Genomic DNA, 19,241 nt, shown 5'->3' with positions numbered 1-19,241 from the left:
GGTCTAAGGAAAGGATACTTGACATTGGAAAACTCTAGCAAACGAACTATACGATCTTGTGCTATGTTTAGGATTGGGTCTTGTCCATCACATCATTCTCCTAATGATGTGATCTCGTCATCAATGACATCCAATGTCCATAGTCAGGAAACCATGACTATCTGTTGATCAACGAGCTAGTCAACTGGAGGCTTACTAGGGACATGTTGGTGTCTATTATTCACACATGTATTACGATTTCCGGATAACACAATTATAGCATGAATAAAAGACAATTATCACCAACAAGGAAATATAATAATACTTTTATTATTGCCTCTAGGTCATATTTCCAACAATAATAGCACTGTCATTTGCATCTTGAATATCTCCTGCAAGTTGCTCTCTCTGACAAAAAAATATGAACACGTTGACTACATACGGTAAACAAATTATATGGTTAATTGTACACACATGAATACGAAACTTACAAAATTTTCAATGAATTTCCTGGTAGCTTCAGAGATATTTACTTCCCCCCTCAAAGAATCAAGAATTTGAAACTCTTTCTTTCTAGTGTGCAAAACACATGTAATCCAATGGTTTTTATCCTTATTTAACGCAAAATAAGCCTATTTCATAACTTAAATATTGTTAGTAAGCTCGGCTTTCACATAAGATAGTAATGAAAATACAATTCTGTAATAGAAACGTTACCTTCGGTTTTGCAAAATATTCTGTCATGCATCTGTTGAGAGGTTCATTTGCATGTGCTAAGCCTTCTGGATCGTCTACCGACTTCCCTCGTCTTACTGACTTTGACCGAGTGTTCAATAACCAGTAAGATTTATATGTGGGTGCAATATACCTGTCTTTGACGATACTTGAATCCGATATGTACGTCGCATAAGCATCAATTACCTGAAATAAATGAGTAAATTTAAGATGGATGCAACATACTTAACGCATGACATAAGCATGACAATAAAAATACATACCTCACCGGATATCCATGCATGGTTAAGTATCTGGCAAACTCGGTCCGCAGAAAGTCCTTCATCTTTACCGTTGTTGAATATTTCATGGTTCTTATGTTTTGGTGAGTGCTCGTACGCTTTCACGTACTGCACAGCGGCACGCACCATATCATCCACAGAATGATCAAATTGAGGGGTTGTTTCATTAAACAGTTCTACAACACAAGTCAATAAAATTAAAGTACAAATTTATACTACATAATTTTCAATAATATATTCATAGCATGTTTAACTTACTCGTTTTCGCGGAACGATTCGCACGTTTTCTCGGAGTCTTTTTAACATAAGGAGATTTAGTGTACTTTGACGCACACCGCTTTCGCTTCGCTGGAATCACCACCTTCTTATGTTCTACCTCGCTATTACCATCTGACAAGGCCTGTGACACTTCTTGCTCATTTTGAGGGACTTGCCATCTTGTAGCTTCTATTTCATCGGTTTTTAGAGATGATGCTTCTTTTTTTCTGACTGCTCCGGAACATCTATAGGATCCTCCTTCTCATCTTTAAAGCTACTCAAGTGACCAATACTGAATTTGAATGAATCCCCTTCTTCAGAATCCAAATCATGATGCCCACTGCCATTTCGGCCGTTAGGTGTGTGCTTGTCATCATACTAAAATTCTTTTTCAGGATACTTGTTTTCATACCTGGACTCACTAGTCTGTCCATACAGATTTTCTTCCTCCTCTGCCATTGTGCCCGATTTGTACCGTACACTTGTTTTATTCATTTTCTCTAACACTTTCTGCAAAAGTAAGCTCAGTCACATGTTATATCTTTTTATTAATTTATCGAGTTTAATAAAGTGCATACCAGAGTTGTTACATTTTTACCTGTGCGCATAACTCCGGCATACGAAACAATTCCTTACGAATTTCCTTCATATCATTCATAACCCGGTCCATAAAAGGCATTAGATTAGCAGGGACCTCGGACACGTTGTCCACTTTTTCCTTTCCCGTAATGGATGACTTTCGGCTACTATGTTTCTTACTGCTTTCAGCTTGTTCATCTGCAAGTTTTTTCATTCTATACTCCTTCATAATGCAGTCATCAATCTACAAAGTGAGTATGCAATGACAACATGAGTACATAACATTCTCAATGCATAATCAATGTACAACTAAATAAACATTATAATATTACCAATCCATTGCCACGACCATTTTCCAGGTCGTACTTGTCTCGTTTCTCCGCTTTAGATTCAGTCCAATTTTTCATTAGGGGAACTTGCAACGACAACGGGTCATTTTTCGGGCCGGTGGTTGGCTGCACCTTCTCCCAATATAAGTACTACAAAAAATGACAAAATAAGTTACGAAAACATAAATTAAAGGAATATGAAATAGCATTAATTAATAGCATACCTGGAGTAGGGCTAGGTTGCCACATGGCCATTGCCTCACACGGCCGTCCTGCTTTAGTTTACCAATCTCCGTCAAACAAGTTCGCAAAGTGAACACGTTAAAATCAACGTGCTTATCCGCTTCACGTCATGCACCAACGCGTAGTACTCCTTTGGTATGGAGACAGCCGACATGGGTGCAATAATGGTCCCCAGCAAAACAAGAACAACCATCCGAAGAAATTCATCGTCGGCGGATTTATTACTCACAATTTTTTGAATCAAGTCATCTATCATTATGTGACCATTTGTTTGTGAACGTACTGAATAGAAATTTTCTTTATTAACTCTTTTCCTTCCGTCGCAAGAATGCCAAAAACATCCTCACCTTCATTCTTAAACCCAAATGTTGAAAACACATCGTCCGGTCTAAGTGAAATAAGGCCTTTACTGCCACTATGTTCTTGTATCATGAATTTTTTGCTGTTTGGATTATAACCTAACAACATAAAATGTAGCAAAAAATCTCTCATTTGTACTGACGGAATGATCAACATCTCTTCCAAGCCTGTTTCGTAGAACCTAAATCGCTAAGCGGTGGTAAATTTTTCAACGAGACTTATCCACTTCTCTATGGAACATGGAATCACACCATCGATGTCCATACTGCATGTTAATTTTTTTTCCTATTAATACATATGATTACGCAATAGCATCGACAGAAATAGTTTGAGCTAGGAAACATGACCTTAATCCGGGCGACAGCCGCCGAACAACGGCTGTGGCGGAGCCGAAAGCGGGCGGCCCAGCGTCGGCGATCTGCGCCGGGCGTGGGGCAGTCTGTGCCAACGAGCGCCGTTGACTGTGGACGGTGATGGACGGCGCTGCACGTGCGGCGAGGTCGTTGCGCGCCTGAGGGCGATCGTGGTAGGGTGATCGTGGTAGGGCGACTAGGGGCACGGGGCGGCGTACGCGGGGCGAATGGTGTGGATAGGGTTCCGCCGTGCGTGGCGGTATACGGCGATGGAAAAGAAAAAACAATTATTCGTTCGCCGTCTAGGCCCAGGCACGATACCGCCGAACCTATAGTGCCCAACCTATAGCGACGGTGGGCACCGCCGAACATGCTAATATTTAGTCCCACATTGCTTTTCGTCGTGCTAATTCACCTGTTTAAATGCCGTAGTTTGCTTGTAATGTTAAGTCCTCTAGTATGGCGGTATCACTTAAGGAGGTTAACGTAAATTATGCTCTGGCACTCCATAATCATAGAGTGTCACAGCAATAATTCACTTTAATCTTCTTAAATGAGTCCGTCCGCAATATGGGACTTTTTATATTTTTGTTTATTTTGTTTATTTTTTTCATTAAACGCCGCCATGTTTTCTGACACACCTGCAAAATTTGGATGTGTTTCGACACTCGATGCATTTACTACAATTTTCTCCGTGAAAATACCCAGAAAATGTCTTCCGACGTGACGCGACTTCCGTTCGTACTCCGATTCCGTCGTAATCTGACGTGCGAGATCGTGGGGGTCACTCACACGCGCATGCAAAAGTTGGGTGTGTTTCGACACTCGATGCATTTACTACGATTTTCTCCGTGAAAATACTCAGAAAACATCTCCCGACGTGACGCGATTTCCATTCGTACTCCGATTCCGTCGTAGTCTGACGTGCGAGATCGTGGGGGTCACTCACACATGCATGCAAAAGTTGGGTCCGTTCCGTCCATGTTGACATGTACTCACAGTAGAAACCTGAGGTGTCGGTCTGGGGTGTGACATGCATTCAGTATGTGTTTCCTTTCGCAAAGCCATGAAACGTCGGGATTTTTTTCACACGCTACAGTGTGGCACACAAGCACGCCTGCAAAATTTGGCTATGTTTCGACACTCGATGCATTTACTATGATTTTCTCCGTGAAAATACCTAGAAAACATCTCCCGACGTGACGCGACTTCCGTCCGTACTCCGGTTCTGTCGTAATCTGACGTGCGAGATCGTGGAGGCCACTCACACCCGCATGCAAAAGTTGGGTGCGTTCCGTCCATGTTGACATGTACTCACAGTACAAACCTGAGGTGTCGGTCTGGGGTGTGACATGCATTCAGTACATGTTCCCTTTCGCAAAGCCATGAAACGTCGAGATTTTTTTTTCACACGCTACAGTGTGGCACACAAGCACCCCTTCAAAATTTGGGTGTGTTTCGACACTCGATGCATTTACTACGATTTTCTCCGTGAAAATACCCAGAAAACGTCTCCCGATGTGACGTGACTTCCGTTCATACTCCGATTTCGTCATAATCTGACGTGCGAGATCGTGGGGGTCACTCACACGCGCATGCAAAAGTTGGGTGCGTTCCGTCCATGTTGACATGTAATTACAGTACAAACCTGAGGTGTCGGTCTGGGGTGTGTCATGTATTCAGTATGTGTTTCCTTTCGCAAAGCCATGAAACGTCGGGATTTTTTTTCACACGCTACAGTGTGGCACACAAGCACGCCTGCAAAATTTGGGTGTGTTTCGACACTCGATGCATTTACTACGATTTTCTTCGTGAAAATACTGAGAAAACGTCTCCCGACGTGACGCGACTTCCGTTCGTACTCCGATTCCGTCGTAATCTGACGTGCGAGATCGTGGGGGTCACTCACACGCGCATGCAAAAGTTGGGTGCGTTCCATCCATGTTGACATGTACTCACAGTACAAACCTGAGGTGTCCGGACGTGACGCAACGTGCTCTTCGTATCGAAACACTTAAAATGCTGACCGGACGTGACGCAACGTGCTCTTCGTATCGAAACACTTAAAATGCTGACCGGACGTGACGCAACGTGCTCTTCGTATCGAAATACCATAAATTTTAGGATTATGTGTGGGAGTGGGCATACTAACTCACATACAAAATTTCAGGCCATTCTGAAGATGTCAAAAAATTGACCTTCTTAATATGATGCATGAATTTGAAACAACTAAAACGCTGATCGGACAAAAATATTACAAAACTTTATGTATTAATAAACAAACTTTGCATAAAATGCTAAACTATCAAAAATAAGATATGTAATAATGATGTGATCTGAATTTACAATGCACTAGTAGGACTACCGCAGCTGCCCGGACAGTGTTCTGTCCGAGCAGCTGCGGCAGAGCTGCCCGGGCAATACCAAGTCAAATCACATTATTACTATTTATCTTATCTGCTAGGGTGCATAAATCTGCCTATATAAGCCGGTCTGGGCGTCCTTCTGCGGGTGAGGTGGGACTAAACGAAACCATCCACCCCGCCCCTGCGCCCTCGACTGCTCGCAGGCGCGCCTCCAGTGGCCCACTAGGCAGCACGCAGCGCCGCGACAGGCCGCTCGCACGCGCGCCTTACGGCGGCCCACAGAAATCGGCCCACCTAGGCGGTCCACGCGCAGCGCCGTGACAGGCGAGCGCTATCTTTAGTCCCACCTCGCCTACCGGAGCTCGCCCGCACTAGTTTAAATAGCGCGCCCCGCCCTACACCAACGTGATCCGAAGTAATAGACCGCCTACTTTCACAACGCCGCATGGTTGGGCCCGTGGGCCTTGCGGGGCCGAAAAGCGTTCCCTTTCGCCGATTGGCTTGATCGGGAGCGACTTACTAAGCCTCGTTCGGCTCCGTGGCGGCGTTCTTTAAAAAAAATCTCTTAACTTGTTTTGCGAATATTATGTCAATTTTTTATTGTTTGGTTTTATATTTACTTTTCTAGTTTTCATAGGTTTTTTTCAATTCAAGTTTAATTTTTATCTTATTTTTTTTACAATACAACTCTTTTTAAAACTAAAAATAATAGTATCGATTTAAACACTTGATTGTTCAACAACATTTAAAAACCATCCATTCAAACACTCGATATTTCATTATAGTTTTCATAGATATTTTACATAGTACTAGATATAAAACTTAACTAAAGAACATTACGAAAATAATTAAACATTACTAAACAACATTTTCAAATAAACCCTAAACTACTCGTCCTCCACGCGGCCGAAGTCTGCCTCGTCATAGAGGCCGTCGCCGTGGTCGCTGTCGTCGCTGCTGATGCTGCTGTCGTCGAGGGGCACCACGGGCACGGCCGGCGCAACCATCGAGTCCTCGAGCGCGGCGTGATATCCGGGAAAGTCCTTCGGGTCCTCCGGGTGGACGGCGCCCGGGGCGACCTGAAGGTACTCCTGAACGAGCGGCGGCGGCTGCGGCATGTTCTCCGACTCCCGGAGCGCCGTCAGGTAGCCTGGCATGTCGTTCGGGTCGCCGGCCTCCGCCGCCAGCCGCCTGTACTCCACCACCAATGCCGGCTCTGGCGGCTGCTGCGGCTCGGCCGGAGGGGCGCGGCTGGACCCTGCGCCGTTCCTGCCCGCGGTACGACTGGACCCGGCGCCGTTTCTGCCCGCCGTACGGCGATCGCCGGGACCGAGGCTGACAATGCCGCGGTCACCACCTGGGCCTCCGCGGGGCGCGGGCGGGTGCATGGCGAGGTGGGCGCGGGTCGAGCGCGCCTCGCCGCGGCGGTACAGCTCAAAGCCGTACCCCGTCGGAGCTGGCACGACGCCGGCGACCGCCTGCGCGCGGTACGGCGCGACCACCTCCTCGAAGGTGCGGCCGTCCCAGAGCTGATGCCGCCGCGCGCGGTTGTGCTTCATGGGCGGGCGCGGGCCGGCTTTGGCGTGGAGGCGCCGCAGGTGATCGTCGGCGAGGCGGTCCGCCCAGTCGGGGTTGTTGGGGGCGTACTGGGGGTCGGCGAGCTCCTCCGGCGACAGGCGAGCCCTGTACAGGCCGACGGCGCGGGCGAAGAGGTGGGTGCCGACCTCGGGTACCGGCGCAACGGGAACGCCGTCGACGCTCAGGCGCCACCTCGCCGGCAGGCGCACGTCGGGCGCGGCGGGGATGCCGAAGTGGGAGAGCTCCTCCGCCTCCTCGATCATCAAGTTGGGGCGGGCCATCGTCGGCGAGGGGAGAGGCACGGCGCGCGAGGTGGTGAAGGGCGCAAGAGGACGACGCCGGCGAGAAGGGGAGAAGGAGAGGCGAGGCGAGGGTGGTGTGCGAGCCGACGGAGGGCGCGAGGCGCTTTTTATAGGGCGTAGTGGTGGGTGGGGCGGGGGTGCCAACGATCAATGTCGGTGGGCAGCCGAGCGGTCAAGGGCGCAGAAGGGCAGGCGGCGGCGTGTGAATCGGCGCCGGCGATTAATGGCTGGTACGCGAGGGCGGCGTGCGCGGGCGGTCAAGCGGTGGCGTGCGCAGGCGCGCGGCAGGCGGTGGCGTGTGAATCCGCGCCGCCCGCGGACCGACGCCGGCGACGGGACGGCTCACTGCGCCGGCGTTAATGGTTCGCCTAATCGGCGCCGAATTAATGGATTAGGTTTAGTACGCGTGGGCCCGCCCTCCTCCTCACGCGGCGTACATCGCCCACGTACGGGCGTACAGCGGGCCGTACGGACACGCGCCTCGCTACGCCGTGGTACGCCTCTCCCACCTTAATTTTTCATCCTACCCCTACTCACTTATTCTCACGAAAGAGTATCTTTTAATCTGGACCGTTGATGTGTCTAAGGAGGGTTGTATCGAAGAAGTGTATCGACGATCATCCACTCTTGTTGGGGTCGTGCGAACCTTTGGAATGACCAGCGCCTGCCAATACCCTGAGCTTGTCAGTATCCCTCCTGGTCGTCGACCTTGGCGACACCACGAGCCGGCGGCCAGCGCGTTCACCGAGCAATGCCTCCCTGCCTGCACCGCGGAGTGGCAACGGCCTCGCCACCACAGAAGCAAGGGAATGTCCGCTCGACATGATCACAAGAATCGCCACGACGAAGGTGCACAGAAACTTGAGCAACGCCATGATGACCTTATTAACTACACCTGATTCTGGTCTTCGATCTCTCTACGACGGACAGTAGTATGTTTAGTGCTTGCGTTTGTGTGTAGCTTCTGGTTAGATCAAGCTTGGTGGAATGGCAGAACTAAGCATGCAAATATATATAGTGCGATGGAGCAACCGCGCCCCTGCCTCTACACGTACGCGCGTGTATGTGCGTACAGACACGTACTCATGGGAAACGGCAAGGAGACGGTCTTCGTCGCTACAGCAATCGGTGAGACTGCCGGCTTTGTTCGCATCTTCTGTTATTTCCATGAGCTTTGCAAGCTGGGACACGTTGTGTTGCAGTACCCTTGCAACTTTTGCATTGCATGCTGGTACATTTTCCCAAGACATTCTTGAGACTTTGTTCACCTAGTTAGGCTGGTCACAATGGGAAGAAACTTAGGAGTAACATCACACACTCCAATACAACTTTGCTTATGTGTCACATATTTAATGAAGAGAGAGGTGCTTGTGGTAACTAGCTAAGTTACCGGAACATCACACACTCCAAGAAACAATGAATCTATAACCTAATAAATACATTGTTGCATGACACTACATAGATGTTTTTACCCATTGTGGAGGTAGTAACATAGTCTAGAGAAGTGTGTAAGTTACTAGACTATGTTCTTGCCCATTGTGACCAGCCTTAGTCCATGCATGCACACGTGAGGCGCGAGCTCAATTGTTAATAATTTATAAAGGCATCTTGGAATGGAATCTCTAGTCTTTCTAGTCCATTGCCCGACTAGCTCTTGCGCCGATACACTGCTAGCTAACTGGCAACGCGCCTGTGCATACATTTCGGTACGTGCCCGTTGAAATGCATGAGAAAAGATAGCACCGAAGGTTTTGACTGCTTTTTGCTAATTCTACATATCTGCACGCTCCTTCACCGCCTTTCCAAAAGCCATCAAATTCTTTCATCACTGAGAATGTGAATTTCATGGGAACACGGGCTTTGATTTTTTTTCCCGCTGCAAAACCATGTGTTGTAAGAAAAAAATGCAGTAATTTGCATTCAAATCATGCTATAGTTATTTACCTCCTATAAGGCTATAACGAATCTGAGCAATCTCACTTAAGTCTAAGTTCAGAAAAAACCTTTCTCGTTATCTCAGCGTGTGATGCATGATTTGCTAACTATGAGTTCTCAAGGAAAAACAATGGCTAAACTTCCATAATGTCAAATTTTAGAGTACATATTTCATCCGACCATGCTTTCCTACCGACATAAATTAATCCGAACATATTGTATTTTCTTAAAATTTAAACACAGTTATATACGACAAAAAAAGCATAGATGATCAATAGTACGAGAGTACTATTTGTGATACAATGGCTCATGACACATATTAACACCATCTTATATGCATGCACCCAAAGACTACATGAAGTTATATGCATCCACCTCTGTAACCATCTCCAATAATCAAGTACTAGAAGGCTTGGGCGCGCTTTGCTGCGCCATTGGTGTTGTTGGGTTTCTTAATAAAAATCACTATGTTTCATAATATAAGGTGTATCACTCTTTTGCAAAGGCAAACCTTTTTAGTTTGATCAAATTTGTAGACAAATATATCAAAATCCATCATATCGGTATTTTTAGATTCATCATGAAATGAATTTTCATATTTTTTTGTTTAATATTGTTGGTGTCGAAATTTTTGCTTTGGACTTGGTCAAAGTTAAAGAAATTTGACTTCCTAAAAAACTAATACCCCTTATATTTTCGAACTGATGGAATATTTCGTTTGGCGGGTGGGGAGATGAAAGAGTGTGTTTTATTTTTATTTATAACGCATTGATTTGGTGGGCGTTTGATTCTATGTTATACGCTAGCCAAACTATATTTATAGGGAGAAAATTTTGTGTCGGTGCTTACATATACTACTCCCTCCATTCCACAATATAGTGCTTCCTCTATCCTCGTGCTTCAACTTTGACCATAAATTTAACTATCAAGACCGATTGCGGCGGGAGCAAAAATTATGTCAGCGAATTCGTATTCGAAAGAAGTTTTCAATTATATAATTTTTTCTCCGCCGCAGTTGGTCTCATTGATTAAATTTATGATCAAAGTTGGATCTCGGAAAGCGCGGGCGCACTATATTTTGAAATGGAGGGAGTATATTGATGCTATAATATCACAAGGCGGCGCTTCTTTTTTCTAGGTGGTTAGAGGGTGTGTGGTATTGATATGTTTTTATAGGTCCGTTGCTGCTGATTGATTTGAAAAATTATTGGCCTAGTTAAAATCATAAATCAAATCCAAAATTGAGTGCCTCAATTGAATAAAAGAGCTTTAGAATTAGGAACATGGTGAATTAAAATAATTGAATGGGAGAGCTTAAGAAATTGTTGACCCGGTCAAAATCAGATGAGACAATTTTAAATTGAATACCTCAATTAACTGTAAGGCCTTAAAATTAGAAAGCATAGTGTGTAGTATAAAACAATTGAACGAGAGAGCTTTGCGAAATTGTTAACCCGGTCAAAATCGAATGACCCAATTTTAATTGGAGACTTCAATTGGATGTGGGGTCTTTAAAACTAGGGAGCTTAGTGTTATGGAGGATTAGAGGCAGTCTCTCGTACAAAATCACCTCCTATATTTCTTCAATAGCTAAATTACATTATGTTTGCAGCCAGCCCTGCAATTCAATTTTCATTGTAACTACATAACATGTATCAAAGATCACAATAAAACAAAGACATCTCAAATTCATCCCATCAATTGCATAAACTATTCTCACAAAGTGAATTCAATGTCACTGTTACATCGGAAAAGACATTGCGTTTTGAGACACCATTTACTTAGATCAGATAACAACTTCTGAGATTGCTAATTATAGTTCAAGTATACTATTGAAAATACTAGAGGTAGTGTGAAACAATGTTCTACCGATATGGTCATGGCTTTCTTGCTCATCGCAAGATCCTTCGGCGAGCGGCCGTATACCCACCAGAACCATTATAATTGGGCTCTCCACCTCACTTCTTTGATATAGTTGTGGTGGCCACTACATGGGCCTCCTTGGGGTTGGCGGCAAGGATCAGTGGTGGTGTTAACGGAATACCCCCCCCCTACCCACCAACACACACACACATGAAGGTGAGAATTGCAAAGAAGACTTTCGCTACATCCTCCCGAGAGTGACCGCATACCCGACAGACATTGTAAAATGGGTAGCTCCACCTCATTTTCTTGTTGTGATTGTGGCGGCTATGCAACGGTCTTGAGGTTGGTGTCAAGATTTGGCAGCAGAGGGAGTGGTGGTCCCAGGAGGAGGAATCATCCTCCCTGGGCGACGGTATCCCACACGCTGCAGCCATGCCCTCAACCTCATGGATCAGGGAACCGCACCATGACCATTTGGTGATTGACGATATTCCCCTCCCCCAGGGTAGCCCCATGATAAGGATTCGTCCCAACAGGATCATGGGACAATTTTTTGTCATCTTTTTGTACTAGATGGCAATTTTTGCTTTAGAGCATGACAATCCCTTATAACGGCATGACAATTTTATCTGTTTTTGTATGGCAATTCTGGACCTGTACTGAAAAACCGTTAAATCCAATGTCAGTTTTTTTTACATTTTCTTACAATTAGCAAAAGTAAAAATTGTTGGGCTATGTCCCTTCATATGGAAGTGTGTTGGTAGCCCAACATCAGCCCACACATATGCAACACATGTGAATCGTTAATGTATTTTGCAAGCAGTGGTTGTGAGTGTTCCCTGGTGAAGGGAGCAAGGAGAAAACCCTACTGATAACCCACAAGTATAGGAGATCACAACCGTTTTTTAGGGTAGAGTACTCAACCCAAATTTATTGATTCGACACAAGGGGAGCCAAAGAATATTGTCAAGTATTAGCAGCTCATTTGTCAATTCAACCACACCTGAAAACTTAATATCTGCAGCAAGGTATTTAGTAGCAAAGTAATATGATAATAGTGGTAATGGTAGCAAAAGTAACGGTAGCAAAAGTAATATTTTTGGTGTTTTATAGTGATTGTAACAATAGCAATAGAAAAGTAAATAAGCGAAGAACAATATATGGAAAGCTCGTAGGCAATGGATCAGTGATGGAGAATTATGCCGGATGCGATCGATCATGTAACAGTCATAACCTAGGGTGACACAGAACTAGCTCCAGTTCATCAATGTAATGTAGGCATGTATTTCGAATATAGCCATACGTGCTTATGGAAAAGAACTTGCATGACATCTTTTGTCCTACCCTCCTGTAGCGACCTGACCCGAATGGATCACGTCTACTGTGCTACGGTGTCATCCCTGGATCAGTAATGCTGACACCACACAGTACATCGAGGTTTTATAGCAGAGTTGCAATCACGCACTTATTACATCAATGGCTCAAAAAAGAACTTATTACAATGAATATGGCTTAAGGCCATATAATAATGATAACAGCGGAAGACTCGGAAGATAAATGGGTCCATCAACTCCAGCGGCATCACTGAGTATAGGGCCACGACCTAAACGCACCTCAATCGTCGTCTGAAAAGTCTGCAACATTAACGTTGCAGCCCGAAAACGGGTCAGCACATGGAATATGCTGGCAATGTAACACATAGAGAGTAATGGAATGAAACAGCTATACTACATGCATATATGGCTGGTGGAAAGCTCTATGGTTACAGTTTTGCGTAAAGCCAGTTTTTCCCTACTGCAAAGGAATAAATTTATTTAACTATCATGGTGGTTGTGAAACATTGAGAATGGTTGACAGCATTCTCAATCCCAATTAAAAGTATAGTTAAAACCCATCAATGTTAATTAGAAGTAACATGTTGAGATTCACAATGATATTCAAGTACTAGATACTCAAGATGTCCATAACCGGGGACACGGCTAATCATGATTAGTTTGTACACTCTGCAGAGGTTTGCGCACTTTTCCCCACAAGACTCGATCGCCTCCGTTTGGTTTCTCGCACTACATGGTGTTTGAGAAGACGGATGACCGAGACAAAGTCTTTCAGAAGCGCTAGCACCTTACATGTGGGGTAGACCGTACCACCTACAACCCCTACATCTGCTAGTCCACCCCGTAAGAGTTCGCACAACTTAGTCAACTATGCCAGAGCCCATAATGGCTTGTGGCTGCACACGGAAGTTTCTAGCATGAAAGATCTTATGATCCCTTTGAGCCTGGGTGGCGGTCCGAAAAAAACAGGCAAGTCCTGATAGACATCAGGTGCCTCAATCCACCCAGATGTGTGTTTAAGTTGCCACCTTAGATAAACCATTAAAATTATCAACTCACATCTGTAATGGATATCACTCACCCAATCCACGTCTACTAGCATAGCATGGCATAATAATAAGCAAACGTAGAAGTAACTCCCAAAGGTTTCATAGTAATACAGGTAATAGGTACTACCTCATCTACTTCCCATCCCACAATTCAATTAGATCCTAATCATGCAATGTTTGAGGATTGATCTAATGCAATAAAACATGGGTTGTAGAAAAGGTATGATCAAAGTGTTACTTGCCTTGCTGATGATCCGCGAGTCCTAGGGTTTCGAAGTAACAGGCGGCGTAATCCGGGTAATCTATCGCAGACAAACAACAAGCACACAATAAGTACTCATCTAATGCACAGGTAAAACTCGAACAAGAGAACGAACCAAGTAGTTCAACTTAAGAACTCCGGTTGCAAGGAAAGAACGAAAAACAAACGGCGGAAGAAAACAACTCGGTTCTAGCAAGTTGAAACTAGGTCAAATTTTACTGTAGCAAAAGCTTGTTCAAGTTGATTAAACGGAACGGCGGTTTCGAGACGAAACTCCAGGCGCTTGAATCACCTGATTCCGATAAACGAGCGAAAAGAAAGACTAGAAACAAGACCGGATCTGAGATCGCGATCGGAGAGAACGCGAAATAAATCCGACAGAAAGAAAAAGAAGAACGGTTAAACGAACGGACGTTCGCTAACCTAGAAGAATCCGGTGATCATGTTCGTTAGGACGAACGGTCCGGCGAACGGTCCAAGGCAACTAAATCGGAGAAGAAAACGAATCCGATCTAGGGTTTCGGAGAAGAAAAACCGAACGAAAAACCGATCTAGAAAACCGGAACGGTTTAGAGAAGAAAAGAATCGAAATGATTAGAAGAAAACGATCCGAGAAAAAGAGACGCGGGGCAACCTCGGCGAGGTCTCCGGTGAGGGGCTCCGGCGGCGTGGGCGTGGGGCGGCGGCGGCAAGGTGCGGCGGCGGCGGTGGCGTAGGCAAGGCGCGGCGGCGGCTAGGTGCGACGGCGGCGGCTAGGTGTGGCGGCGACGGCGGCTAAGGCGGCGGCGTTGGGCGGCGGCGGCGTAGGGCGCGGGGTGCGGTGTAGTGCTTGGGGTTGAGAGAGGCTTGGGATTTGATGTGTTTAGAGGGGGGGTGCTTGGGTATTTATATTGGGGAGGGGAGGGGTTTACTTGGGGTAGAGGGTAAGGAATTAGACTAGGAATAGAAATCCTAGATGAAAAAGAAAAACGGAAAGAGGAAAAAAGCTAGCCTAGAGTCCATCTAGGACTCGGCTAAAGAAGCAAGAGGCGAGGCGGCGGCCTCCTGCGCCAGCGCTAGGCGCGCGCGGCTCCCTGGGGCGGTGGCCTTTGGCCCGGCTGGGCCTTGGTCCAGTTTTTTTTTTTTATAAATAGTTTCCGCGTGCAGAAAAAAAAACAAAAGGAGATCTAAACGAACTCCGAAAAATCTAAAGTAAATTTTCTCCAACTCCTAAAAATGAGCTGAACAAAATGAACTTTTCTCCGGACCTAAAATGCAATTTTCGAAAACGCGCATTTTTCCCTATCCAAATAAAATGCAAATAAAACTCCGGCAAACAAAAATTGATCTATTTATTAAATCTTCATTTTCCTAAATTTTGGGAAAGTCATATTATTCCCTCTCTCATATTTTGACACCGGAAAATTTATTAAAGATAAAACAAATAAATCAAACGATCCTCTTTTCAAAATTTGAGAAACTCTCAAATATGAAAATAACGAAATCTCCAACTCTCTCCGGAGGTCCTTGAGTTGCGTGAAATTTCTAGGATCGGCCAAGATGCAAGAAAATATGTTATGCATGATGATCTAGTGTATAACATTCCAAATTGAAAATTTGGGATGTTACAAACCTACCCCCCTTAAGATGAATCTCGCCCTCGAGATTCGGGTTGGCTAGAAAATAGGTGAGGGTGATCCTTGAGCAAATCTTCTTCTCTTTCCCAGGTGGCTACATCCTCTGAATGGTGGTTCCACTGAACTTTGCAAAACTTGATAACCTTGCTGCGGGTAACTCTGCTGGCAAAATCGAGAATCTTAACTGGCTTCTCCTCATATGTTAAGTCGTCCTTCAACTGAATCGCTTCAAGCGGCACGGTATCTCTTAGCGGTACCTCCGCCATCTCGGCATGACATTTCTTCAACTGAGAAACATGAAATACATCATGAACTCCTGACAGTCCCTCTGGTAATTCCAACATATACGCGACTTCTCCCATACGTTTCAAGATCTTAAACGGTCCAACGAAACGCGGTGCTAACTTTCCCTTAACTCCAAAGCGCTTAACTCCTCGAAGTGGGGATACTCGAAGATAAACTCTGTCTCCGGTTTCGTAAACTATCTCCTTGCGTTTAGAATCTGCGTAGCTCTTCAGCCTGGATTGGGCTACCTTGAGCCTATCGCGAATCAACTTAACTTTCCGTTCAGACTCCTTAATCAAATCTGGTCCAAAGAATTGTCGGTATCCAACTTCGTAACTGTTGTCATGGAACGAAACTGTTATCTGATACGATACTCCTCGGAACTCCATGCAAACAAATGATTCTAGTCATATATATCTTTGCCAACTTAGCACTGGTGTAAGTGGTCTTAACTGGAATGAAATGTGCTACCTTCGTCAAACGATCAACTACTACCCATATCGAGTCATACCCTGCTTTCGTCCTGGGTAGTCCTGTGATAAAATCCATGCCTATCTTATCCCACTTCCATTCGGGTATCGGCAATGGTTGTAACAATCCTGCTGGCTTCTGATGCTCCGCCTTTACTCTCTCACATACGTCACAAACTGCTACATATGCTGCAATATCCTTCTTCATTCCGGTCCACCAGAATGTTTCCTTCAAATCCAAATACATCTTGGTATTCCTTCGGTGAATCGAATACGGTGAATCATGTGCCTCCTGCAAAATCAACTTCCTGATCTCTGGGTCATTGGGCACATAAACACGGTCCTCAAACCATAAGGTATCGTGCTCATCCTCACGAAATCTCTTAGATTTTCCTTTGCTAAGTTTCTCCTTTATAGCGGCAATCTCCTTGTCAGATTTCTGAGCTTCTCTGATTTTATCCATCAATGTTGACTGAATCTCCAATGCTGCTACATAGCCTCTCGGAACAATTTCCAAACTTAGTTCACGAAGGTTTTCTGCTAACTCCTTGGGTATACTTCCCGTCATTATCGTATTGACATGGCTCTTACGGCTCAATGCCTCAGCTACTACATTAGCTTTTCCGGGATGGTAATGCAATCTCATGTCATAATCCTTGATGAGTTCCAACCATCTCCTTTGTCGGAGGTTCAACTCCTTTTGAGTGAAAATGTACTTCAAACTCTTATGATCCGTATACACCTCACAATGATTTCCAATGAGGAAATGTCTCCACGTCTTCAATGCATGCACTATGGCTGCTAACTCCAAATCATGCGTGGCATAATTCAACTCATGAGGCTTCAGTTGTCGTGAAGCATACAAAACAACTCTTCCTTCCTGCATAAGCACTGCTCCAAGTCCTCGACGTGAAGCGTCGCAATACACCTCATAATCCTTGGTCTGATCTGGCAATATCAACACTGGTGAGGTAACCAATCGTTTCTTCAACTCCTGAAAACTAGCCTCACACTTCTCAGTCCATTTGAACCTAGTATCCTTCTTCAACAACTCCGTCATAGGCTTCGCAATCTTTGAAAAATTCTCAATAAATCTCCGATAGTATCCTGCGAGTCCAAGAAAACTCTGGATCACTCCAACTGTCGTTGGTGCTTCCCATTCGGTTACGGTCTCAACCTTTGTGGGGTCAACTTCTATACCTTCTCCGGATATAACGTGTCCAAGGAATCCTACTTCCTTCAACCAAAACTCACATTTGCTGAATTTGGCGTATAACTGATGTTCCCTTAGTTTCTCCAAAACCAAACGTAAATGTTCCATATGCTCTTCTTCATTCTTTGAATAAACCAGGATGTCATCAATGAACACTACGACGAACTTATCCAAAAACTCCATAAACACTTTGTTCATCAGGTTCATAAAATAGGCAGGCGCGTTAGTCAATCCAAATGACATAACGGTATACTCATACAATCCATATCTTGTGGTAAAAGCTGTCTTAGGTATGTCTTGCTCTCGAATCTTCAACTGATGGTACCCTGATCGCAAATCGATCTTGGAAAACACTTTAGCTCCTTGCAATCGATCAAATAGATCATTAATCATCGGCAGTGGGTACTTGTTCTTGATGGTTACTTCATTCAATCCCCGATAATCTACAACCATCCTTAATGATCCATCCTTCTTTTCCACTAGAAGTACGGGTGATCCCCAAGGCGAAGAACTTGGGCGAATGTAACCTTTATCCAATAACTCCTTAATCTGATTCTTAATTTCCACCAAACCCTTTGCTGGCATCCTATATGGTCGCTTCGATATTGGGCCTGTACCTGGCAATAACTCAATCAAAAACTCAATGTCTCTATCCGGTGGCATGCCTGGCAATTCCTCAGGAAATACATCAGGAAAATCCTTTACCACTGGTACTTCTTCTTGCACAACTCCTGCTAGGCAATTCACTTGTGTCCTTTTTGGTACATGCCGGGATACATACTTGATCCTTCTCCCTTCTGGTGTAGTAAGCAAAATTGACTTACTAGCACACTCAATATTCCCTTCATACTTTGATAACCAATCCATGCCTAATATCATATCCAATCCTTGAGATTCCAATACTATTAGGTCTGAGGGAAACACATAGTTACCAATCCTTAATGGTAACCGATCACACCATCGTCTAGCCATAAACTCCGCTCCTGGTGAGCTTACTAACATGGGTGACCTAAGGGCTTGGGTTGGCAGGTTATACTTATCCACAAATCCCCTTGATATGTATGAATGCGATGCACCAGTGTCAAAAAGAACGATTGCAGTAAATGACTTAACCAAAAACTTACCTATTACTGCATCAGGCTGATCTTCAACCTCCTCCACATTAACGTGGTTCACTTGTCCCCTATTGAAAGGGTTCGTCTTCTTCCCAGAGCTTCCATTGCCATTTCCATTCTGGCCTTCAGGACATTCATTGGCATAATGTCCAGTCTTGGAACACTTGAAACAGGTGACTTGACTCAGGTCTCTCTTGGTTGGGGTCGATGGGGTGGTACGGTTCTGGCCGTTGCTTCCTCCATTCCCATTACCATTCTTGTGGCCATTATGGTTGTGCGAGCTACCTCCTCCATGGGTGTGCTGAAACTTAAATCCCGGTTTAGGGGTAAAACGGGGCTTCTGCTGGGATCCAGAGTTATACTTCCCCTGTCCATACTTCCTCTTACGGTTCTCCATCTGCTGTTGCTTCCCTTCAATCATGATGGCACGATCTACCAACTCCTGGTAGTTGTTGAAACTTGCTACCATCAACTTCATGCTTAGTTCATCATTCAGTCCTTCCAGAAACTTCTCCTGCTTAGCTGCATCTGTAGCAACGTCATCTGGGGCATAACGTGCTAACTTGCTAAAGTCGTCAACGTACTGGCCAACTATCCTTCCTCCTTGGCGTAAGTTGCGAAACTCACGCTTATTCATGGCCATAGCTCCTACTGAAACATGGGCAGTGCGAAAAGCTTGCTGGAACTGATCCCATGTGACAGTGTCAACTGGGTAAGTGGCTGTGAAATTCTC

General features: G+C 45.0%; 1 pseudogene; it reads left to right on the top strand.

Annotated features, from left to right (window-relative positions):
- The first annotated feature begins 2,556 nt into the window (after positions 1-2,556).
- LOC147974722 (uncharacterized) lies at positions 2,557-7,490 on the top strand (annotated as a pseudogene).
- The last annotated feature ends 11,751 nt before the right edge of the window (positions 7,491-19,241 follow it).

This window comes from Triticum urartu, chromosome 4A (genome assembly GCF_056163025.1).
Source record: "Triticum urartu cultivar PI428250 chromosome 4A, HENAU_Tu73, whole genome shotgun sequence".
In the NCBI taxonomy this organism is placed as follows: domain Eukaryota; kingdom Viridiplantae; phylum Streptophyta; class Magnoliopsida; order Poales; family Poaceae; genus Triticum; species Triticum urartu.
The sequence above is the reverse complement of the archived record's forward strand: the minus strand, read 5'-3'. Positions and strand labels throughout refer to the sequence as shown.